This window comes from Clupea harengus, chromosome 6 (assembly GCF_900700415.2).
Source record: "Clupea harengus chromosome 6, Ch_v2.0.2, whole genome shotgun sequence".
In the NCBI taxonomy this organism is placed as follows: domain Eukaryota; kingdom Metazoa; phylum Chordata; class Actinopteri; order Clupeiformes; family Clupeidae; genus Clupea; species Clupea harengus.
In genome coordinates this window covers 10,501,600-10,511,599 of record NC_045157.1, presented here as the reverse complement: position 1 = coordinate 10,511,599, position 10,000 = coordinate 10,501,600, and the positions used below count along the sequence as shown (strand labels likewise).

The following is a 10,000-nucleotide window of genomic DNA, read 5'->3' as shown; positions in this document are numbered from 1 at the left end:
CTCAGTGGAACTAAAACAAACACTGATGCCGCATTAGGGATGCAATTTGAAAGCCAATTATAGATTTTTCAAAAGTTCCTCTAAAAGCTAATGGTTCTCTCCACAAACTTCCCCAAATGACAAGCCAATTTTTCAAAAGGATTTTACAGAGAACTTATCATCCAAATAGGCCCTTTCCAATTCCTCTGAGGAGCAGAGCCAGGGAGACCTGTTCTCTGGTAAATGAGAAGCTGAAACCAAGCAACCATGAGGGAAGCTGTTTCCCTCCCGTTTCAAGTCTGCAATCAAGTTTGTTAAAACTGAGAAGACCTCTCGGACCTGTAGTCTCTTAAATTCACTAAAACTGAGGTGCACTCTTAGACCTACACTCTCCTAAATTCACTAAAACTGAGGTAAACTCTCAGACCTGTAGTCTCCTAAATTCACTAAAACTGAGGTAAACTCTCAGACCTGTAGTCTCTTAAGTTCACTAAAACTGAGGTAACTCTCAGACCTGTAGTCTCTTAAGTTCACTAAAGCTGAGGTAAACTCTAACACATGTAGTCTCTTAAATTCACTGAAGCTGAGAGGAACTCACAGACCCAGAGTCTCCAGAGAGTCACAGTGACTTTAAGCGGTGACCTCTGAGGTAACGGTTCTCTCTCAGCGGGAGGAAGCCTGTGATGGTGAAGAGGAAGGTTTTGGCTCCCTTGTCTCAGTGCAGTAGCGATTTCTAGCCGTGTTTGAGTCGTGTCAAACAGCCAAGCTCTCACTTCCACCACGTACATTTGATTGGGTTCTTGATCGCCATCGCCACATGAAGAACAAACAGACAGTGCTGTAGTCTGCATGTAATACACTGGCCCTCTTGTGTGGTGTGTTGTACATGGACCGCATATACAGCTCTGACACTCACTTCCCACCTGAGAGAAGCTAACCACTCTCTCTGCACAGAACCAGACCAGACCCGGCCCATATCTGGTGCTGACTAGACCCATATCTGGTGCTGACTAGGCCCATATCCATCCACAGTGATTTGAACTCTGTGGTCCTTAGAGCAGCTCCTTATGCAGGTTAGAATAGAGCACTCTCCCACACAAGAGAGGAAAGTCATGATTAGAAGCAGTGGTGTAGTCCAGGGTATACGCAGGTATACGGAGTATACCCACTTATTTTTCAGTCAGCATTGCGTATACCCACTTCTCAAAACAGGGCGTTTATCCTGTGCTGTATGCTGGGCTGCTTAAAAACAATTGCAAAATTAAGAGTATACCCACTTCTCCAGGGACCACTACACCACTGATTAGAAGAACAAGTGCCTGTGTGAATGCAGAGACGTCCAGCAGCACACAGGGCCACTTCAGTGGCAGCGCTCTACCTGTTGCTCAGCAGCTTAATAAGAGTGGTGGACTGGTGGGGGGGGGGGGGGATTAAGCTTTCTGAGCCTAGCAGAAGAATAGAGAAGTGAAAGAAATGGAGATTGAGGAAAAAAGAGAGAGGAGAGAGAGGAGATCGGTCTCTGAGGCATATTTTTCATCCCAGACGAGCGGTTCATATTCGTCAGCCTTGCAGCTGAAAGTCCATTTATTTTTTCATTTGAATAATGCCATTTCTGGCTGGTATGCTGCAACACAGGTGCTTGCTTTCATTGTGACTGTGCCTGAGAGAAAGGCACTTCTGAGAAATGTCTCGCAGTTTCAGTGATTTCAGAAAGGGCCAAAAGCTCGACAAGCTTGTTTATTCAAGCCTTCCAGGTTCTTAGGCTTCTTTGTTTTATGTGTGTGTGTGTGTGTGTGTGTGTGTGTGTGTGTGTGTGTGTGTGCTGGCTATCCTCTGTGTTGTCTCCTGTGCCTGAGTGATGTGTTACTCTCCTCAACCCCCTTAAGAGCTCCGCACACCTCTGCACATACATCAATAGAGGACCCAGTTGGTGAGGAAGGCCACAGATCCATACACATCTGATGGGGAACTCAATGTGCATTAGGTTCACCCAGGTAGAAAACTCCGCCTTGGAACACAGCTGACCCTTTCCCAAGCGCTCATACATAATCTACGAGCCTCATCAGTCACACACACAAACTGCATCCTGGACAATCCCTCTGTGCACTGCATGCTGGGATGCAGGAGGACCTTGAGAGGGAGATGAATTGCTCTGGCAAGCTTTGAAAGAGAAGAGGGGAGGAGTGGCATACGCATGCGTTTGCTCGTGCACACACACACACACACACACACACACACACACACACTCACACTCAGATAGCTGGACGTGTAGGAAGATCAGACCACTAAACAAGGGAAGTCTTCCGACTGGGATCTACCTTTCAAAGTGGATCTCACACAACGGTTTTCTCTGTGTGTATGTTTTTGTGCATACGTTTGTGTGTGTGTGTTTGTGGAAGGATAGAGAGAGAGAGAGAGAGAGAGAGAGTTTGAAAACTTCAGTAAATCACAGATATGAGATATATTTCACCTTTTTAAGGTGTTTTCAGATTTGAATAACCAGAATACTGACAAGATAATAGCCATCCTTCTAGACACACATAGAGTCCAACATGTTGTACTGTAAGACTCTCAGAAAACCCGACATGTATTATTTCCAGGTTTCACACAAAGACATGAAATAGAGGCTGTTAGATGTAAACAGCCGCTGAAATCACTGGCTGAGTAGACCGGTCGGACACGTCCACTCCTATTTCAGTTTTTGAAGAGGTACCAGCAGTGGACACAAACAAACGATGTGGATGATTGCAGTGCAGAAACTGTTGATGCTGTACTTCAACCACCCCCTCTCTCTCTCTTTCTCTCTCTCTCTCTCTCTCTGTCTCTCTCTCTCTCTCACACACACACACACAACCACACACACACACACACACACACACACACACACACAAACACACACGCACGCATAGACTCACAAAAACGCGTGCGCACGCACACATGTCAACACACAAATCATGGAGGAATACAACAACAACAACGAGGCACGTCAACCAGTACAACAGAGGAGAGACTTTATCTGACCAGTGGCTCTCCACAGACCAAGAACAATCGCTCAATTCAGCCGAGAAAATCCGAGAAGACAATTACCAAAGATCGCTGCCGCAATAAAGACACGCTTAAATGCATCCCAAAGCGGGGGTGGGGACGGGGGGAACAACAGTCTAATCCTCGTGCAGCTAACGGTGTCACTCAAGGATTAGCGTGGAAAGGGAAAAAATAACACGCTAAGTACTGCTGCAGCAAAACTACACGGCTAAAGCGCGGTACAGTCCCTTGCGATCGCAAAATATTTATTGCAATTTGGAGAGCGACACAACGCAACAGTCTGACACGCTTTCCGAGGCAGAATGAACTTGGCAGCACTTGAGCACCCGAGGAGAGCGTTTTCTCTAACTTCACTGCTCAGAAATGCGGGCATACCAACAGCACTTTCAGCCGTGTCGCTGAATGTCGTGGCTCAATACTCTGAATTATTCACACTCCAAAAATAAGGACGCGCTACGCACACTTCACACAGAACGTGCAAGTCTTGGCAGTGAATCTACCCCCCCCCCCCAACCCACCGCCGAGGGATATACAAACGACAATATTAACCTATATAACTCACTGTATTTAATCCTTGGACTATTTTTTATCTGTTCCTTCGTTAGAAAGGCAACGTCAAGCAGAAACACTCTCCTAAAATCAACGTTTTGCAGGAGCGTTTACGTACCTGTGAGTTGAGACGATAGTGAAACAGAGGTATAATACACAAAAAGCTGAGGAATCCTCAAGCGCGCCAAGCAAATCCACGGTTTGGTAAACCCTCTCCCGGAATATCAGTCCCCTGAAGTTGGCCACTGGATGAAGTATTTCCCTTTCTGAGAGGAGGCAGCCCTTTGCGACCAGCGACTCCGGACTTCAGCACCAGCCAAGAGTGGACAGCTCCCGTGAAACACAGGCTCACCTCTCGGTTCAGGGTCTCCGGCGCCACTGAAGTGGCAGCACCGACCCTCACCTCACTGGCTGCCTCGCGGACAGATTTACATACAACCAACCGACTAGCCAATCACAGCGCGTCGCCCACTGACTGAGTCCCGACCGGATTTGAATACAATTATACAGCCAGCCAATCAAAAGCGCAGGCGAGTGGACGCAGCCAGCTGGCTCGTCTGAGTTCTCCCGTTTAAATAAATTGCCCTTGACTGCAATGAGCGGAGTTAAAGCGCCAACTGCGACTGTCCAACGCCGTGCGTGTGCTTATCTGGCTTTTTCTGACGTGTGTCTCTAATTATCTAATATTTCATCGACAAAACACGAAGGATCAAAGTCAGATTATCCAACAGATAATGAGAAAGAAAGGAGAGGGTTATCATTCTCATTCCACCGTCTCTGAGTCTTTAATGTGATTAGATGTGTCCTCAGATCTTCCGCGCCGCTTGCTTGACTCTGCTGTAAAGTTGCGTTTGGGTAGTTGCGTCACCATAATATACCTAGAGGGCCTATCCACTCATAGCCCAAGCTGCTTATCGCGTCAGGCTCACGCTCTAGTTTGAGACGTATGTGAATGGTGCGCTGACATTCCCGCCACAGGGGTCTCAGCGCCCGCGCCCATCTGCACTGGCAGAACTGCTTATTGGTTCAGAATGGCGCAGTGACAGGGCACACAAATCACTCCGCCGAAGTCTTCGGAAAAGGTTGAAACGATGTTTTTTTTCTGCAATGACGTGAGAAATATCAGAGGTGAGTTTAAAACCAGAGACATGTACAGTACATAATTGAAATTAAATAATCAGTTTGAACGCATTCTCTCTCTCTCTCTCTCTCTCTCTCTCTCTCTCTCTCTCTGTGCGTGTGCGTGTGTGTGTGTGTTTGTGTGTGTGTGTGTGTGTGTGTGTGTGTGTGTGTATATGTGTGAGAGAGAGAGCATGATGTGGATGTGACACACTTGATCAAAGCTTTTACTGTAAACTCACAGAGGCACAAAATACAGCAGGATTCAACCACCCACACAAATGAGAGAGTTAATTGCCTGGTGGTTTATATCAGCAGCAAGACACCATTGATGTGCCATAAACATGCACAGACACACGCGCACACACACACACACACACACACACACACACACACACACACACACACAGGGGCGGCCCTAGCACATTTGGCGCTCTAGGCGAGCTTCACTCCTGGCGCCCCCCCCCCCCCCCCCCCCCAATAAAAAATATTTTGTTTTCCCCACGAAAACGGAATTGCAACTTTCAAACGCTATTTTGCCCTGTAAGACTGCATTTCTTTCACATAAACACAACAACGATCGCGACAATGAACAAACATGAATTCAAGAACAAATCACTGAAAAAATGTCACGCCTGTGCTGGACTACGCTCCGGCCACGCCCCCTGTTGAACTGTTTATGGATACACAAACACCTCCACGTCATCTTCCCAATCGCCTGCAAATAATGTTTTCTTAGTCTTCTAAAAGTGAATCTAAAATGATATAACAAAAGTATGTATTATCATCATTTGTTAAATGTAGCTATTATGTAGTTATTAAGCATTTTGGTGTATTTGGACAGCCTGACATTTTTTTATCCCAAGATGCATAGCTCTTGATTAGTTGAATCATGTCTAATTAAACTGGCTAGCTCGCTCCACCAAAACTACAGCTGTCCAAATTTGATTACTCAAATTTTTATGACGCAAAATGACGCAAATTGCGGTACAGCTGAACTTGAACTGATGTTTCGACTGAATGGCAATAACAAGGAACGTCACAAGTCACTGGCTAGCTAGCGTTAGCTAACTAGCAAGATTCATACAAACCATTCGCTAAAGTTGACAACACTTGGATTTTACCAGTATTCCTCACTTATTGACAAGTTGCCGTGTTTGGCTTCCTTAATGGGTGTGCTATGCAACGAGTAAGATATGTGTAGTGTTGTTGCACTGGCTATTGGCTTTATATGTGCGCCCCTATTTTAATCATGTATTTTTTTGTACAATGTAGAATAAATGGACATCATTTTTGATATACCCGCCTCTGTAAAATCATTAAAGAACTATGTGACAGGGAGTAGGAAAACGTTCAATGATAAGGTAGGCTACATCTTTTCTTAACTCCACTAAAGTGCCGCGGGCAATTCACGCATTCGTGAACGTTTTCTTATCTGGAATTCATTCTAGGCTAGAACAGGATTTAAGGATTTACCTTTCTCCTTGGCACGTTTCTTTTCTTCTTCCTTTCTTTTCTTCCTAAATTGCGCCCCGGATGGATTTTGCCTCTTCATTATTTTGTTCTTCAAAGTTTCTTGAACACACACACACACTCTAACCAAACGCCTCACTGTGCTTGCATGTTCTGACAACAACAAGGACGTACGTACCCCTTCCGTTTTCGATTTTTGGCTCATTTTACCCTAATGTTAGAATTTTTTTTTATGTCAAAATATTGGTTGAAGATATAGAAGGGGGCGCATAAAAAAAAACACAATTCTTTTTTTCTTTTTTTTTGCTGGGCGCAGTTTTTTGCGCCCCCCTCTGAGTGGCGCCCTAGGCGACCGCCTATACCGCCTGTAGGAAAAACCGCCCCTGCACACACACACACACACACATACAGAAACGGGGCAAACTCAGACACACATACATAGAGTTCTTTAAGACATTTGTATTGAAAGTGCCTATGATTGTAAGGGAGAATTAGTTAGCATGAGTTAGATTTGTTTTTCCTGCAGTGGACCAGCTGTGGTTGCAGCAGTCTTTAGTCCATCAGCGCCTCCCACTTTCTCTGTGTCTGTGTTGGAGCCTTTTTGTCCATTTGGACAGATCTATGTCTGCATCACACACACTCACACACACACACACAATCTCTCTCTCTCTCTCTGTCACGACTTCGGGCAACCGTTTGTCACATTGGCGGCCTCTGGTGGCCAAAGGACATTATGAACTAATTTGTGTCCATGTGCCTTTGTTGTCTTTGTGTGCCCTCACCTGTTCCCCATTGTGATTTGTGTTCTCACCTGTTCCCCATTGTGTGCTCTCACCTGTCTTGCGTTTTTGTGATTGTCACTTCCCTCTATTAGCCAGGGTATAAGTACCTGGCTAATCTCTGTGGCCCTGATCGGGTCGTTAGTGTTTCCTCGCTATGCCTAGCATGAGTTCGAGTTTGGTGTACTGTGCAGTTCTCGTACTGCTTTTTGTTGCGTTGCTCTCAAGCATCGCCTCTCGCTGCTAGGGCGTAGTTCTGCTCATAGCTACACTTTTAGTAGCTGCTTTAGTTTATGGCCTTTTGCCCTCGTTTTTGTATCTTCTGTGTTTTTGGATTACCACTGTCTTGCAATAAACCATCCTTTTCAACATCCTGCAACTGGGTCCTCTCATTAGCACACTGGGCTAAGCGCTGGTTCCCCACATCCAGCATCTCGGGTTCAATCCCCGAGAAAAGCCTGACAGAACGACCCCATCAACATGGACCCAGCAGGTAGTGCCCAACAGGGATGCAAGAAGTTGGCGCAGACGTTGAAGAAGCTGCTTCAGCGCGAGCAGGTCTTGCTGCAGCTGCAGAAGGATCTCGACCGCCAGCAGGAGGATCTAGCTCGTCGCCAGCAACTACTGCACCGTCGGCAACAACTGGACCAACCTCCCCCGTGGTTCCCACTCTACGATGGCAATCCTGGTGGCTGCAGAGGTTTTCTCCTCAAATTCGATCTGGAGTGCAGCCGCCGGCCCATCACCCTCTCCTCCGACCGGTCGAGGATTGCCTACATGATAATCTTGCTTTCAGGCAAGGCCTTGACATTGGCAACCGCTTTGTGGGAGAAGCAAGGCCCCGAGTGCTCCAGCCTCAGGGCTTTTCAGGCGGTGCTGTTGTGGGTCTACGACCGGGTTAGCATGGACAGCTTCGAGGCCGCCATTGCCTCTGCTCTGAAGAGAGATGCGGCCCGTAACCCTGCTCTCCCAGTGACGGCAGCTGCCGTTCCTGAAGCCGCGCTTCCAGAGGCACCCAGCCTGGATGCAGCAGTCCTGGACGCTCCCAGTCCGAGTGAACCTGGCAGCCCAGAGGCTGCCAGCTCGGATGCCCCCAGTCTCAGTGCACCAGGCAGCCCGGAGGCCGCCAGTCCGGATGCCGAAGCCCCAGATACCGCCAGCCCGAGTGAGCCAGGTAGTCTGGAGGCCCACAGCCCGGATGAGCCAGGCAGTCTTGAGGCCGACAGCCCGAATGCTGCCAGCCCAAGTGAACCAGGCAGCCCGGATGCCGACGCCCCAGATACCGCCAGCCCGAGTGAGCCAGGTAGTCTGGAGGCCGACAGCCCGGATGAGCCAGGCAGCCTTGAGGCCGACAGCCCGAATGCTGCCAGCCCAAGTGAACCAGGCAGCCCGGATGCCGACGCCCCAGATGCCGCCAGCCCGAGTGAGCCAGGTAGTCTGGAGGCCCACAGCCCGGATGACGAAGCCCCAGATACCTGCAGCCCCGGTGAACCAGGCAGCCCCGATGCCGCCACTCCCGGTGAACCAGGCAGCTCCGATGCCTCCAGCCCCGGTGAACCAAGCAGCCCCGATGCTGCTGCCGACCCGGACTCCGCAGCCGCCCCCGCTGCCGACCCGGACCCCGCAGCCGCCCCCGCTGCCGACCCGGACCCCGCAGCCGCCCCCGCTGTCGACCCGGACGCCGCAGTCTCCGCTGTCGACCCGGACCCCGCAGTCTCCGCTGCCGACCCGGACCCCGCAGCCTCCGCTGCCGACCCGGACGCCACAGTCTCCGCTGTCGACCCGGACCCCGCAGTCTCCGCTGTCGACCCGGACGGCGCAGTCTCCGCTGTCGACCCGGACCCCGCAGTCTCCGCTGCCGACCCGGACCCCGCTGCCGACCCACACCTCGCAGTCTCCGCTCCAGGCGCCCCTGTCCTGAGCGCCCCTGTCCTGAGCGCTCCAGTCCCAGGTGCCCCTGTCTTCCTCCCAGGCATCTGTGTTCCAGGCGTTCCTGCCCCAGGTGCTCCTGGTCCTGTCCCAGGTGCTCCTGGTCCTGTCCCAGGTGCTCCTGGTCCTGTCCCAGGTGTCCCTATCTCCAGTGTCCTAGGTGCTGCGACTGCTCCAGCCACTGGTCCTGCAACCGTCGCTGACCCAGCAACCCCAGCCACAGCTGGTGCTGCAACCCCGACCTCATCCTCTGACTGCATCTTCGCGAGCCTGGCCAAGGGGATGATTCTTGTTCTCGTCGGTTCCAACAAGGCCCCCAGGCGTCTGTCAGACCCTTCGCCTCATTCTGGTCGCCCACCAGGTCGCCCACCAGACACTCTGCCCCTGCTTGGGCGCCCGCCTGGCCGCCCACCAGACACTCTGCCCCTGCTTGGCCGCCCGCCCGGCCGCCCACCAGATACTCTGTCCTGGTTCGGTCGTCCACCCGGCCGGCCACCTGACCCTTGGTTCTTGCCCTCCGGCCTTGTCCTTAACCCCCTCCACCCACCCTTTATGGACTTTTGGAGTTTTCTTTGGGCCGTCTGGAAGCCGACCCTTAGAGGGGGGGTTCTGTCACGACTTCGGGCAACCGTTTGTCACATTGGCGGCCTCTGGTGGCCAAAGGACATTATGAACTAATTTGTGTCCATGTGCCTTTGTTGTCTTTGTGTGCCCTCACCTGTTCCCCATTGTGATTTGTGTTCTCACCTGTTCCCCATTGTGTGCTCTCACCTGTCTTGCGTTTTTGTGATTGTCACTTCCCTCTATTAGCCAGGGTATAAGTACCTGGCTAATCTCTGTGGCCCTGATCGGGTCGTTAGTGTTTCCTCGCTATGCCTAGCATGAGTTCGAGTTTGGTGTACTGTGCAGTTCTCGTACTGCTTTTTGTTGCGTTGCTCTCAAGCATCGCCTCTCGCTGCTAGGGCGTAGTTCTGCTCATAGCTACACTTTTAGTAGCTGCTTTAGTTTATGGCCTTTTGCCCTCGTTTTTGTATCTTCTGTGTTTTTGGATTACCACTGTCTTGCAATAAACCATCCTTTTCAACATCCTGCAACTGGGTCCTCTCATTAGCACACTGGGCTAAGCG

The 10,000-nt window shown here is 50.2% G+C and overlaps 1 protein-coding gene across 2 annotated transcripts in view; it reads right to left on the bottom strand.

Annotated features, from left to right (window-relative positions):
- The window catches only part of fstl5 (follistatin-like 5), a 148,154-nt gene extending 143,741 nt beyond the window's left edge, over positions 1 to 4,413 (bottom strand). The window contains exon 1 of one of the 2 annotated variants that reach the window (XM_031568961.2): positions 3,692 to 4,413. The gene's annotated coding sequence lies outside the window, so the exon portion shown is untranslated. The remainder of the gene's footprint in view (positions 1 to 3,691) is intronic. The other variant, XM_031568962.2, reaches the window with a different exon arrangement.
- Between the last annotated feature and the right edge of the window lie 5,587 nt (positions 4,414 to 10,000).